Source organism: Neomonachus schauinslandi, chromosome 10 (genome assembly GCF_002201575.2).
Source record: "Neomonachus schauinslandi chromosome 10, ASM220157v2, whole genome shotgun sequence".
Taxonomy (NCBI): domain Eukaryota; kingdom Metazoa; phylum Chordata; class Mammalia; order Carnivora; family Phocidae; genus Neomonachus; species Neomonachus schauinslandi.
Genome location: NC_058412.1, coordinates 34,073,391 through 34,088,779, shown reverse-complemented (window position 1 = coordinate 34,088,779; position 15,389 = coordinate 34,073,391).

Genomic DNA, 15,389 nt, shown 5'->3' with positions numbered 1-15,389 from the left:
AGTCAGATGTCCCTCAACTGACTGCACCACCTGAACCAGGTGCCCCTAAAACACCTATAATTCTACCCCCTTATTCTCCCTTTTCATAAAACACGTAAAGTAAAATAGGAATAGAAAATAATCCTCTCGCTATCCCAGAGTTAAACCCTGTGAGTTAATGATTAGGCACAAACCAAGCTAGACTTTTGTTTCTATGTATATATTAAATGTAATATCTTTCCATATTCTTCTATATCTATTATCCATCTGTCTGTCTGTCTATCTATCTATAGCAGTCTATGTATCGCTATCTATCATCTTGATAGAAACAGAAGTTTGTGTTCCCGTACTCTCAGCAGTTGTCATGTCCAGAACCCAAGAAGTTTCTACCATGCTCTCCCCTTTGTATCTGCTATCAGAAAATTCCATGGAGGGGCGCCTGGGTGGCTCCGTTGGTTAAGCGACTGCCTTCGGCTCAGGTCATGATCCCGGAGTCCCGGGATCGAGTCCCGCGTCGGGCTCCCTGCTCGGCGGGGGGTCTGCTTCTCCCTCTCCCGCTCCCCCCTCTTGTGCTCTTTCTCTCTCTCACTCTCTCTCTCAAATAAATAAATAAAATCTTTAAAAAAAAAAAAGAAAAAAAAGAAAATTCCATGGAGCACCAAAAGATGCTCAGCATCACTGGTCATTGGGGGAATGCAAATGGCAACCATGAGATACCACTTCATTCTGATTCGGATGGCTATTAAAAACCAGACAATAACGAGTGTTGGGTGAGGATGTGAAGAAATGGAGCCCCTGTACGCTGCTGGGGGGAACGTAGAACAGAACAGTCCCTGTGGAAAGTGGTATGATGGCTCCCCAAAAAAGGAAACAGGGTGACATGTGATCCAGCAATTCTACTTCTGGGGAAATACCTCAAAGAAATGGAAACAGGAACCCAGACAATTATTTGTACCCTCCCATTCACAGCGGTGTTATTCACAGTAGTCAAAAGATGGCAGCAACCTAAGTGTCCATTGACCAATGAATGGATAAACTAAGTATGGTATGTACATAGGATGGAACATCAGTCAGTCTTAAAAAGGGAGGACCTTTGGACACATGTTACAACATGGATGAACCTTGAAGATGTAATGCTAAGTGAATGAAGCCTGTCGCAAAGGGCGAATATTGTAGGATTCCTGTTAGATGAGGTTCCCAGAGTAGTCAAATTCAGAAGCAGAAAGTAGAATGGTGGTTACCAAGGGCTGTCGGGCGGGGTGGGGGAACGGGGAGTTAGTGTTTAATGACTACAGAATTTCAGTTGGGAAGATGAAAAGGTTCCAGAGATGGATGCTGGTGATGGTTGCGCAAAAATGTAAGTACTTAATGCCACAGCCCTGTGCACTTAAAAATGGTCAAAACAGTAGATTTCCTGTTATGTGTATTTTACCACACACACACAAAATAGCTTTGTGAAGGAGTCAATGGTGGTTGGTGTTCTGTCCCACAAAGAAGTGTACTCTTCTAGTAATAAAGCCTACTGGTTTGGAGTCTTCAGCAGGTGCCAGGCACCAAGCCAACAGTTTGTATGCATTATTTTGTTTTCTTCTCTCAGTCACCCTGAGGTCGGTACTCCTACTCCTACTACCATCTTCATTGTACAGAGCAGAAAACTGGGGCAGGAAGAGGTTTGGGTGACTTGCCCGAAGTCTCCAGCTGAGAAGGAGCAGTCAGGACTGGAAGTCACGGTGGCTGGCTTCAGAGCCCAACAACCTTCAGCCCTCATCCTGGACCCTCTTTCTCCTAAAACACAAATCCAGTGACCGGGCAGGCTGCAACTCTAGGTAAGGGGCTGAGTGCAGGTTCTGAAAAAGCGAGCACCAGCGGAGTCTTGCATTCCCGGACGTGGATCAATGCCATGCGCTTTGACCAGTCCTGCGTTCCCAGGCCCTTCGAAGGTTCCGGCAGCGATGACAGAGGTTCCCTGTACTTTGCAAAGCACACTACCCCAACTGCACCTGCCGTCTCTTCTCCCCCGCGGCGCCCCCCCCTCCTTCCCTCAGAATCCGCTGCCTTTTTGACATGAAAAATGTACTATAATGAGTCTACCAGCTAATTAATTAAAAGGGAAAAAAATCCCAATCTTCAAATATGAGATGATTAATTACATAAGCATTAACGCCTCTGCACACTCAGAACGGCATGTCTTTAACGTAAAACTTTTCCAGCACATTATTTTCTGCCGACGTGGATGTTTTCTGCCCATACAAGGCCGACTTCTCCATACACGCCGGTCCATTTCACAGCAAATGGCCCCAAATGGTGTTTACCCCGCTCATTAGGAGCCTGTATCAATGAAGCAGGCCCGGCTAAGCGGCCTGTGCGGGCCTGGCCCTCCTGGGCTGGCGCGTCTGTGTTCCCCGCACTCATGAGCCGCCTAGGACACCCCCACGCCCCTCCGCACCGCTTAGGGACCCCGGCGCTTTCTGCAAGACCAGGCCGGAGCCCTGACATCAGACAGCATCGTCAGGGGGTGCTTGCCCTTCGTGGCTTTTTAACAGCCTGTTGTCTGGCGCACAGACTCGCGACTTCCAAGCCGCGGGCGCCCTGCAGCTTTTAGGTTTTGTTTTGTTTTTAACCAGAAGAACCTCACCCCTCTCCTCCTCCCCTGCTTCCCAGCCTTCTCATGCCCCCTCTGCCTGACCTTTGGCCCTTGCAGGAAGCGGGGTCAGGGCTCCCGGGCCTGCTCTGCAGGGTCTGCTGGGGTCTCGCGTCTGGGTGGGCAGCAGGGAGGCCTGGGGACTGCCCCTTCCCTGGTTCCTGTTGTCCCTGGGCGGAGGCCACTTGTCCTCAGGGGACTCGCCGGGGCCCAAGGGTGGCGCCCAGATCGGCTGACGTGAGCATGTGACACGTTTCTCAGAGGAATTAGCTGGAATGTTGCCGGGCACTGCATGACCGGATGGAGTGGTTGTCTCGATCGGGGTGGGCAACCTCACCTGGCATCAGCAAGAGAAGAGCTTGCTTATGCTTCTGGCTGTAAAAATCATAACCTGACAGGAGCAGCCTACAGAGGCAAAGCTCTACATGCCTCAGAGATGGACATACTAATGGAGGGCACATGCTGAGAATGACACTTCCATTTTCCAGAAGCATAAAATGGTATTTTTTTTCCCCATAGAAATTGTGAAAAAGAGAAGCTATTATGGTTCAACATTTAGACAGGCATTAAAGCACTTTTGATACAAAGTGAAATTATTATTTTTTTCTTACTCCTGTGGCCTGAACTCATTAGCAAATAAGTTGGATTTCCTACTTCTGGGATTTGGACACACAGGAAGGCTGTTCTAGGGTCTCCTCTCTCTTTCCCACTTTGATCCCCATAAATCTGTGCTGTCCAGTACCATAGCCATCAGCTGTAGGTGGCTATCCAAAGAAAAATTAAAATACTGTAAAATTACAAATTAAATTCTTTAATTGTGCAGCCACATTTCAAGTGCTCGACAGCCGCATGTGGCTGGCACAGACATAGAACATTACCATCCTCACAGAATGTTCTTTTTTTTTTTAAGTTTCTTTCTTTCTTTCTTTTTTTTTTAAAGATTTTATTTATTTATTTATTTGTCAGAGAGAAAGAGAAAGAGAGAGAGCACAAGCAGGGGGAGCGGCAGGCAGAGGGAGAAGCAGGCTCCCCACTGAGCAAGGAGCCCGATGTGGGACTCGATCCCAGGACCCCGGGATCATGACCTAAGCCAAAGGCAGTCACTTAACCACCTGAGCCACCCAGGCATCCCTAAGTTTATTTCTTTTAGTAATTTCTACACCCAATGTGGGGCTTGAACTCATAACCCCAAGATCAAGAGTCCTGTGCTTTACTGACTGAGACAGCCAGGTGCCCCCAGAGTATTCTATGGTACTGCTAATCTACCTTTATTATCAAAGTTAACTGTGTGTTTTGGGATAGTATTTATTTATTTATTTATTTTTAAAGATTTTATGTCTTTATTTGGGGGGGGGAGAGGGAGAGAGAATCTGAAGTAGATTCCCCGCTGAGCACAGGGCCCGATGTGGGGCTCGATCTCCCCACCCTGAGATCATGATCTGGACCGAAACAAGAGTCGGCCACTCAACTGGCTAAGCCACCCAGGCACCCCTGGGGTAGTATTTATTAAACAGCATTTTTGGATCCTATATGTAATTTAGATAACAAGTCACTGAAACACTTAATAGTTTTCCCTCCTAAATCTCTTCTTTTTTTTTTTTTTTAAGATTTTATTTATTTATTTGAGAGAGAGAGTGAGAGAGAGAGAGAGAGCACAAGAGGGGGGAGTGGGAGAGGGAGAAGCAGACTCCCTGCTGAGCAGGGAGCCCGATGCGGGACTCGATCCCGGGACTCCAGGATCATGACCTGAGCCGAAGGCAGTCGCTTAACCAACTGAGCCACCCAGGCACCCCTAAATCTCTTCTTCCCCAGACCCCGCCACACACACAGACCCCACTGCCTCAATGTCCCAGCTACATGACTACATGAGGTTGTTTCTTATGTGGTTCTTCTTAGAAATGAAAAGTTCTCCACGATTTTCTAGATCAGAGGCCTGCAAGCCCAGGAGAGGGTACAAATGTCTGCTGGCTCAGCCAATGGCCTCAGTGTGGCAGGCCCCCTGCTGCTGCCCTCCTTCCAGAAGCCACCTCACATCTTAACTGGCCTGACTCCACCCATTTCCACCGGGGACCATCCTCTTACAGGAGGGACAGTGTTGCTGTGGCAAAAATGTGACCTGAGGTCATAAGGACAAAACTCCCTGGTGCCTGTAAGGTGCTGCTAAATAACTGTGGGCCCCAGTGGCCGTCAACTCAGGTTACATGTGGCTTTCTCGAGGGAATTTAATGGAAGGTGATTTCTTTGCTACAATATTTGCAATCAGTGTAAAAGTAGGTTTGGTCTTTTTTGCTTTGTTTTTAATTCTGAAGCACAAAATCCTTACTGGGAGCGGTTATTCTTGCATCATTTAACTCAGAATCCTACTGTGCTGCTCGCCCCAAAGCTTGCAGGATAAATGGCACTTTTACAACCCACCGGAAATTAAGTGCTATTTGACTGGCAGCATTACAGCTCTCTTGGAAAAGTCTGTGGCCCACCGCTCTCAGTTCTCGAATCTGATCAGCCCCCAGCCCTCCCAGAACTTGCAGGAAGTCAGGCCGCTGGCCTGGTTAGCATTCCTGTGGTTAAACCTCATCCTGGATACTCAATGTTATTGGCTGGACAGGCTTTCAGATCTGAAGGCAGGTACCTCCGTGGAGCCTCATCAGGCCCTCCCAGGGATGGAATGATTTAGAGGCCCATGGCGCCCAAGAGGCCTTGTAGACCTTCTCCAGGACTGGCCCTGGAATTGCTGCTCCCCTTATCCACTTCTGAGCTGGGGAGGCTTCCCTGTCCCTGTCTGTAGTGTGGTTAAAGTCTGAAAGGCCCTCCTGTGGTTGGAAGGCCCTCTGCAAATGCAGTCTCCGCAGCCTATTGGAAAACAGTAATACTCCATTGTTTCTGAAAGAATCCTTCCAATTAGAGGAGGCAGAGGAGAAATTATTACAGAGCTAAGTTATTAGATCTGTTCCATGGAACATTTTTAAAAAACCAAGCTCATTTTCCTGAGAGAAAATGTAATGCAATCGCTCTCTCTTTTAAAGCACCTGATGCCACCAGGCTGCCTGTAGCAGCAAGCTGGCGACCGAAAACAAGGGGACGTCGCTGTGATGAGAACATGGCTGGGGGTGGGTGCCAGGCAGGACAATGCCAAGAAGCCAAAAACAACAAGAGGGAAAAAAATGAAGTGAGATCCCCCCAGATGGTAAACACAGCACCAGAGCTCCACAAACACACACACAGGCCCCTCCTACGGTGGGGGGGTGTGGGGGAGGAGTGGGGGTAGCAGCCGGCGGGTCAGTCTAGAGACAAACAGAAACTGCTGGGGGTCTGAAAAGACTGGGCACTAACTGGGGTTGTTATCACCATGGTAAGTCTGGGAGCCCCCGTTTGTTGGATGTCTGCTCTGGCCAAAGCTGGGGGATGGGTGGGTGAGAGCAAAGGGTTCATAGGATCTGGCAAAAGCCATCCTGTCTGCCCGGTTGCTGCAACTATCAGCAAGAGTAATAGGGGCTACAGTTTCATGAGGGCTTACGATGTTTTAGGCACTCAGTCTTCACAAAGTAGATATTATGCCCATTTTATAGATAAAGAAACTGAGGGACAGTGAAGTTAAGTGAAACATCCTGTGGGAGGTGCATAAACCACTAATTAAACCACTGGGTTCAAAGGTCCTCATTGCACAAGGTGGAACAAGGAAGGTGAATTTTATGATTTGGGAGCAGTTGTTACGAGCTTTTTATTTTTTTTTTTTAATTTTTTTTCTTTAAAGATTTTATTTATTTATTTGAGAGAGAGAGCAGGAGAGAGAGAGAGAGCAGGAGCAGGGAGAGGGGCAGAGGGAGAAGCAGAGAGCCCAACATGGGGCTCGATCCCAGGACCCTGGGATCACGACCTGAGCCAAAGGCAGATGCTTAATCGACTCAGCCACCCAGGCGCCCCAGTTATGAGCTTTTTAAACTATACACCATGTTCAACTGTTACCTGTGTTATTCACATTACTAAATCATTTATTTTGACTGAATAAAAGGAATTGGTTTAGAGAGACACTTAATGTAATCTGTTCTTCAAATTTGTGGAGATTTTTGTAACGCTCTCTATGTTTCTTTTTAGTGGGTGTGGGAGAGCTGGGGACAGGAAGGAAGGTGGGGTGTTAAAAGGCAAACATAGAAAAGATTCTTCATAAAAAAAGAAAACACGTCTAGAAATGATTGCTCCATAAACAAAACATGAGTGCACACAGCAATTTCATGTTCTCGTTCCACCCACTCGGTTGTTCTTAATGATTCAAGAACAGAACTGCCTGGGCAGATTTACAGGCTCTGTGTTCCTGACATCTGTGCTGAAACAAGGCTACGTGTGTGTGTGTGTGCGTGTGCGTGTGTGTGTGTGTGTGTGTGTTCACAGAGCGCATGCTTCTGTTGGGGGGAGGCAGAAAATACAGATATCTTGATTTGAATTTTACCTTTACCATGATTTAAATGAAAATAGATGCAGTTATTTCCCCACATACGTCCATGGGCTGTTAGGATAGGTGCCAGGAAAGAGGGCAGGGTAGCCTTAGAGTCTAGGGGTTGAATGAGATGTGATGATCACACAACCATGTGCTATAAAAAAGGTCTTCTCCATCTCTCTTCACTGTTAGAAAGCCAGGCCTCAACAGAAGTAAGTCTCTTGCTGGAAATCTTTGGGTTGCTGGGATCAGCGCTTTAGCAAATTCTTCTCCTGGGTCAGAGTCAGTGGAGGGCGGGGTAGTGGCTGGGGGTTCCAGGCCCAGGGCAAGTGATGCTTGACTTGGGCTTCCCGAGTTTCTCAGTTGTGGTTTTGGGAATGTCATACGCTCTCCAGTCCCCTTTCTTTCAAGGGGGATATTTGTCTTCCATTAGACACTTTTCCTAGATGTACAACTTCCTCCAAACTTTTTCTTCTGTGGCCTCACTTCCCAGACTATCGTGGTGATAGTCAGAAGCCTGACCATTTCTTGGAAGAAGACCTCCAGGCCGCCCTCCACATCTCTCCACCCCAACTCGGCCATTTAGAATCACCTGGCAAGCTGTGCCCAGGTACTAGTGAACACAAACGATCCTGTGATTATAACCCTTCATTTCACCTCTGAGACTCAAGAGTGGAGAAGTCACTTTCCCAAGGGAACTGAACTTGTCAGTAGGAATAGCTGGGATTCACACCCAGGCTGGTCTGATGTTCTAGCCAAGTACCTGTCACTCTCTTCCAGAAGGTGATGTGAAGTTAGACCTGTGATTTTGTGTTTCTTTGTAGCAGAAACTTTAGAAATGCCAAATCTCCACTGTTTGAGTCTGAGGTGGAAGGAGAGGCAAGCAACATTATGGATTTGGTATTTGAAAATGATGTGATGGGGCGCCTGGGTGGCTCAGTCGTTAGGCGTCTGCCTTTGGCTCAGGTCATGATCCCAGGGTCCTGGGATCGAGCCCCACATCGGGCTCCCTGCTCCGCGGGAAGCCTGCTTCTCCCTCTCCCACTCCCCCTGCTTGTGTTCCCTCTCTTGCTGTGTCTCTCTCTGTCAAATAAATAAATAAAATCTTTAAAAAAAAAGAAAAGAAAAAGAAAATGATGTGATTTTTTACTTTCACACTGATCCTGAAAGATGGGCTATTGTTTTAGTGGGATACTTGTCTCTTTGGCCTTCAAACTTTCAAGATAGATTCCACATCTTTGGGGGCTGTTTTATACTGGGTTCTACCTGACAGCTCTGGCCTGTTGTCCCATGGTCTTAACTAATATTTACCGCTCTTGAAGAAAGGAGAAAGGAAGAGAGAAAAGCAAGAGAGACAGGTGTATGGTTTGAAGAAATGGAAAGATTTTTAGGTTACAAATTTTATTGTAACCAGCTAACTTTATACAAACACAAAATCCAGTGGACTTAAAATTCTAATGCTTTATGTCATGCTAAATTAATTTTTGGTTCATATCAGTGACTAGATTCAGTTTTACAATTTTTGCTCAATATTATTTTCCATACAGACTTCCATATATTTACATATTTTCTTCTAATTTTTTTCAGCACATATAATCTTATTGTATGTATGTATGTATGTATGTATGTATTTATTTATTTATTTATTTTTGAGAGAGAGAGAGCCAGGGGCAGGGGCAAAGGGAGAGGGAGAGAGAGAATCTTAAGCAGGCTCCATGCCCAGTGTGGAACCCGACATGGGGCTCAATCTCACAACCCTGAGATCATGACCTGAGCCCAAATCAAGAGTCAGATGCTTAACCGACTGAGCCACCCAGGTGCCTCTAATCTTATTTAATTCTTGCCATCACCCTCTTAAATTTCAAATTAACTTATTTTGTGGCCTAGAGAGGTTAAGGAACTAGCTTAAGGTCACAAGTCTAGTGCAGAGCTGGGATCTGGACATATTAACTTTCAATGGCTATGGAGCTCCCCATGTTTTGATATTGGCTAGAGTCACAAAGATTTTTCTGAAGTCAAAAAGTTCTCCTACCTGAAAAGAAAATGATCCATCAACATTTGCCTTCTTGAGACCCAGGTTTTTCATCTCTATTTTTACTTGATCACCAGTTTCCACGGCCATTAGGGTGCTCATGTAAATAACTACCCAGGATGGTCACTCGTTTCTCACAGCAATGTGTGGAGATGATGTTTGTTCTTGTGTTCGTTTGTTCATCATTCACTCTTTCATTCATTCACTCATTTCTCCAATAGCCCTGTGAAGAAGAACCACTATAGTGTTAACCCTAATGGGCAGAACAATCCTCAAGTGACCCCTCCTGCGGCTTAATACTTGGAGACCGTCACTCACTAGGCTCCTCACCTCTATGCAACGATTAAAGAGTATTCTAAATTAATTGGTAGTTTGGGGTAAAAGTGCATGGAAACATTTTACAATTCTAATTTTGGGGGCTTCTTGGTGGCTCAGTCAGTTAAGCATCTGCCTTCAGCTTAGGTCACAATCTCAGGGTCCTGGAATCGAGCCCCACGTCGGGTTCCCTGCTCCTTGGGAGTTCTGCTTCTTCCTCTCCCTCTGTGTGTGCTCGCTCACTCTCTCTCTCTCAAATAAATACATAAATTTTTAAAAAAAAATAAAATTCTAATTTTTATGTCTTTTGGGGGCTTCGTATAATTTGTCTGTGTCTATATGGACTTACAAAAGGTTATGTGTGCTCCTTGTAAAATATTGGAACACTGCAGACATACATGATGCAGAGAGTGAGGATCCCAGTAGTTAGGAACCACCCTCTGACCCACGCTGGAGAAGGTGAATCCTTCCATTCTGTGGACAGGAACAACATCATGTTATCTGTACTAAATGTGTATAGATGATGTTAATGTAAAGTTGCAGGAATCTTGTTTTGGATTTCAACTTCTTTTTTATGCGTAATTAAGTGTATTTAAAATGCTTTAAAATAAATTATGAGTCACACCTCAGCCTTTCTTCACCAGTGAGATGAAATGGGATGTGTCAAAATTGAGTTAAATCCATAATCTCTGTGGATGTGCTTTTGACTTGCACATAATGAAAAGCAGGCAGACAAAAGTGAGGCGGCTTCGCACACCATATTGACATTCACCAAGGAGAAGGTCAGAGCAGGGAGCTGATGTCAATATGTTCAGCCTGTACTGCAATAAAGCTGTCCCAGCAACTGCAAGCCCAGCTGCCATTTCCCCTCCTCTGGGTGAGAAATGTGCCATTCAGACCCTCAACTCCTTCTGTGAAAATTACCACGCCTTAACAAAGCTTTAATTGTTTTTCAGTAACATCGATATAATCTAGATTTCAGCTTTTAAAGACAAATTTGCACACCAGATAGGGCTCTATTGGACACAAAGCCTAAGAGATGACAGCTGAGATTTCTAGTCTGCCCCATGTAAATTACCAAATAATTGCACGCCAGGTGTCATGGTTCTGAAAAATCATAACATGTGTGTAGCTCTCCATTTTGTTTTCCAATATTTTACCGGGGGGTGCTTGTCTTGGGGATATCACTAGCAGTTTTAAATGTTGGGAAAATGTTTCTCCTCTGCCTTCCTTTTTGCCAAAGAGAGGATAGACAAAAGCCACAATAAAAAACACATGACACTATTATAGTCCATTTTCCACCAGGCAAACTACCTTAGAATGGGCAAAATCCATGTGCACAAACATGCTCCCCCAGAGGAGAAACGTTCTTCAGTTTGCAGATCTGGCAGCAAAGAAACAGTAAAGTGGGAGAAAGCAGGGCTTCCTGGAGGCCTGTATTGTGGAGATGCCCTCCCCATGGTAAATCAGCCCAGAACGAATGCTCATTACTTATATTTCTGCTCCCCACTGGCGACACCAAAGCCAGGTGACATATGAGCCCTTCTGAAGACACGGAAGGATGGAAGGAACCAGAAGGAGGAGCCCACAATGACCTCAACGACTACAGGGCCCACATGCTTTAACTTGGCCAGACCCACCCCGTGTCAATTTTTAAAAGGCCAATTCTTGGAAAATTAGAGAATTAAAAAAAATTAAGAACTATTTCACATGGAGGCAGTTCCTATTTATATTCAGTACAAACCAATTTAAAATTTATATTGGTTCTTCCATCCACTCCCGAGTGCTCTCAGAGAGCCGACTGCCAGAGCCCATTAGCACACAGTCCTCACAAATGGAGACGTGCGCCCGCAGTCTGGTTCACCCAGAGCCAGACCAGCGTTTGCACTCACTCAAAATCACTTGGCGATTGACAAGCTTCTCTGCACTGGGAACTGTGGTCACTTCCCCTCAGAATAGGAGAGCGAACAACCCAAAGGGATCACGATATAAAGAAAGATCATGCTTTGATGTTGGGTGGGATATGCAAATAAGAATGAGAATAGCTGGCTTCAGGGCTGTCAGAGCGCTGTGTTTTATTTGAGAAATGAGACAGAATCTTCCTATGATCAGCCACTCCATGTGACATCCCAACCCACACTCTGCTACTGACATTTTACCTCCCACTGAACAGCCCGGCTGTTGTAACATTTTCAGGATTCTTAATTTATGTCTTGCAGGATCTAAAATCAGATGGCAGGAACTTTAGGAAAATAACCAATGTTGACAGGCACCTTTATACTTCAAGAAGCTGGTACACCTCAATGCTGCCAGAAGTTGGGGAATGTTCTCTACTTTCTTTTTCCAATATATGTCCAGAAGACAGTAGAATGGAAGTGAAGAGCTGTCCTAAATCATTTAATTTCTCTTTTCAATCTAAACTCTGTGAAAGCCCTTTCCTTCCACCTAATATCTGTTAGCAAGCTTACAACCCTTTCTCAGTACGAGTGATTCCAGCATTTAAAAAATTAATTAATTAAAAATGTTAATTAATTAATTGATGAATTTAAATTAGAGTAATCAAGAAAAGACCTCTACATATCATCAAGAGCTATGAAAAAGTAAAATGACTAAAAGGTAAGATCAGCAAGTTAACATTTGTGTAAGCTTTATAACTTACTGAACTGGATTCTCAGAACACTAGTGAGGGAAAATATGATGATGATGATGACTCCTACTTTACAGAAGAGGCAAGTGAAGCTCAGAAAATGGAAATGACGAGTTGCAAATTGCTCAGCCTTGAAGAAACTGCAACTCAAACCAAACTGCATTTTATTTCCATTATACGGCAATGTTGCTTTGTAAAAGCAGCGACTTTGGATGGGCTGATCATATGAATATGCCTGAAACCTTTGCTCTTCAGAGTATTGGCAGTGCTGAGCATCTGGGGCTCTTGGACTTACACCTGGCAAAGTCAGGACGCTGGTGTAGACCCTAGTTCTGGAACACTCAGCCTTCATCCTCCTCAGAATGGATTTATGTCTATTTCTCTATAATGTAGTGCTTAAGAGTACAGACTTTGAACCAGATGACTAGCTCTGCTACTGACCTGGGCAAGTGACTTTTCTGCGCCTTTTCCAGTACTATAAGATGAAGCCAATAATAGCATTTACCCCATAGGATTGTTGTAAAGATGAAATGAGTTTATTTGTGGGAAATGCTATGTAAAGTTTAGTTAATATCATCTATCAGTTTTCCACATGCTTTCATAAATACATCATAATATGCTTGTGAAAACCTGTAGTTTGATGATAAAGCTAAGAAAAGTCGTGCTTCGGGGCGCCTGGGTGGCTCAGTCGTTAAGCGTCTGCCTTCGGCTCAGGTCATGATCCCAGGGTCCTGGGATCGAGCCCCACATCGGGCTCCCTGCTCAGCGGGAAACCTGCTTCTCCCACTCCCCCTGCTTGTGTTCCCTCTCTCACTGTGTAGCTCTCTGTCAAATAAATAAATAAAATCTTTGAAAAAAAAAAAAAAAGAAAAGTCGTGCTTCATCCCTGGAGGTAGGAAACTGGTATACTCCTTTCATACAGGACCTTGCACATAATGGAGGCTTAAAAAACATCTTTATTATTATTATTTTTTATTATTTGAGTATAGTTGACACACAATATTACATTAGTTTCAGGTGCACAACATAGCGATTGGAGAAGTTAATTTATTATGCTATGTTTACTGCAAGTGTAGCTACTGTCTGTTTTTAAAAAATCAATATTATAATATCATTGCTATATTCCTTATGCTGTGCCTTTTATTACTGTGACTTATTCATTCTGTAACTAGAAGCCTGTATCTTCCACTCCCCTTCACCCATTACCCCAATCCCCGCACCCCTCTCCCCTCTGGCAAGCATCAGTTTGTTCTCTGTCTTTACAGGTCTGATTCTGTTTTTTGTTTGCTTATTCAATTTTATTTATTTCATTTTTTTTAAAGATTTTCTTTATTTATTTGAGAGAGAGAGTGAGAGAGAGAGAGAGAGCACAAGACGGGGGAGCAGGAGAGGGAGAAGCAGACTCCCTGCCAAGCAGGGAGCCCGACGCGGGACTCGATCCCGGGACTCCAGGATCATGACCTGAGCCGAAGGCAGTCGCCCAACCAACTGAGCCACCCAGGTGCCCCTATTTATTTCATTTTTTAAAAGATTTTATTCAGGGTGGCTCTGGGTGGCTGGGTGGCTGAGTCGTTAAGCGTCTGCCTTCGGCTCAGGTCATGATCTCGGGGTCCTGGGATCGAGCCCCGCATCGGGCTCCCTGCTTTGTGGGAAGCCTGCTTCTCCCTCTCCCACTTCCCCTGCTTGTGTTCCCTCTCTTGCTGTGTCTCTCTCTGTCAAATAAATAAATAAAATCTTTAAAAAAATATTTTATTCATTTATTTGAAAGAGACAAAGAGAGAGAGCAAGCGCAGGAGCAGGGGGAGCGAGAGGCAAAAGGAGAAGCAGACTCCTTGTTGAGCAGGGAGCCTGATACAGGACTCAATCCCAGGACCCTGAGATCATGACCTGAGCTGAAGGCAGACGCTTAACTGACTGAGCTATGGAGGCGCCCTCAATTTTTTTTAGATGCCACTTATGAACGAAATCATATGGTATTTGTCTTTCTCAGTCTGACTTATTTCACTTAACATAATACCTTCTGGGTCCACCCATGAGGTCACAAATAGCAAGATCTCATTCTTTTTTATGGTTCTGTAATATTCCATTATATCTATTTATTTACACACAACATACACACCACATCTTCCTTATTAATTTGTCTACTGATGGAAACTTAGGTTGCTTCCATATCTTGCCTATTGTAAATAATGCTGCAGTAAACAGGGGTGCACATATATCTTTGTGAATTAGTGTTTTCACTTTCTTTGGCTAAATACTACTGGAATTATTGGATCATATGGTATTTCTATTTTTAAAAAGATCTTATTTAGGGGCGCCTGGGTGGCTCAGTCATTAAGCGACTACCTTCGGCTCAGGTCATGATCTCAGGGTCCTGGGATTGAGCCCTGCATCGGGCTCCCTGCTCAGCGGGAAGCCTGCTTCTCTCTCTCCCACTCCCCCTGCTTGTGTTCCCTCTCTCGCTGTGTCTCTGTCAAATAAATAAATAAAATCTTAAAAAAAATAAAAGATCTTATTTATTTATTTGAGAGAGAGAGAGAGAAAGAATGCGTGCACAAGCGCACATGAGTGTCGGGAGGGAGGGGCAGAGGGAGAGGGAGAAGCAGACTCCCTGCTGAGCAGGGAGTCTAATGCCAGGATCCATTCCAGGACTGTGGGATCATGACCTGAGCTGAAGGCAGTCGCTTAACTGACTGAGCCACCCAGGAGCCCTGTATTTCTATTTTTAATTAAAGAACAACTTTAAATTGAACTAAAGGAACACTACTGGAACTTAAAGTGGTAGTCCTGGCTCTTCCAGGCTCAAGGTCCAAATTTTTCAAGTGTTTCTGGTCTACCTCCTCTCCATTTCTCACCTCATTTACCTCAAAGGGCAGAGGCCTGGCAAAAGAAGGAATAACCAACCGCTTCCCATAAAACTCAGGTAAGAGTAAAAACCAGTTCTGAGAAACTGCAAAATTTACATCCTGGTGTCTGAAGTTTAGGTCACAATGTATTTCTTTTGCACAAAACCTAAGAGCTTATATTTACTGGGGTGAAACCACTAACAACACTCTGTACTAAAAAGCTCTCAGCAGACGATCCCACATTTTCTTATTTGCTCCCCCACTCCCAGGTTGCTGCAGAAGCCTGGCCAATGGGTCCATACTCCGACTGAGTGACAGCAGGGCGCTTTACCAGATGACCTAGGGAGGGGAAGAAAGAAACGAGACTCTGTGCAAGTTTGGTAAAGGAAGAGAAGCTTTCCCATCCAAGGACCAACTAACCGGTGGCCCCTCAACTCTAGCTCTCCCCGCCCCTCCCACCCCAGACCCCGCCCCAGGCCCCGCCCAAGGTCCGCCCC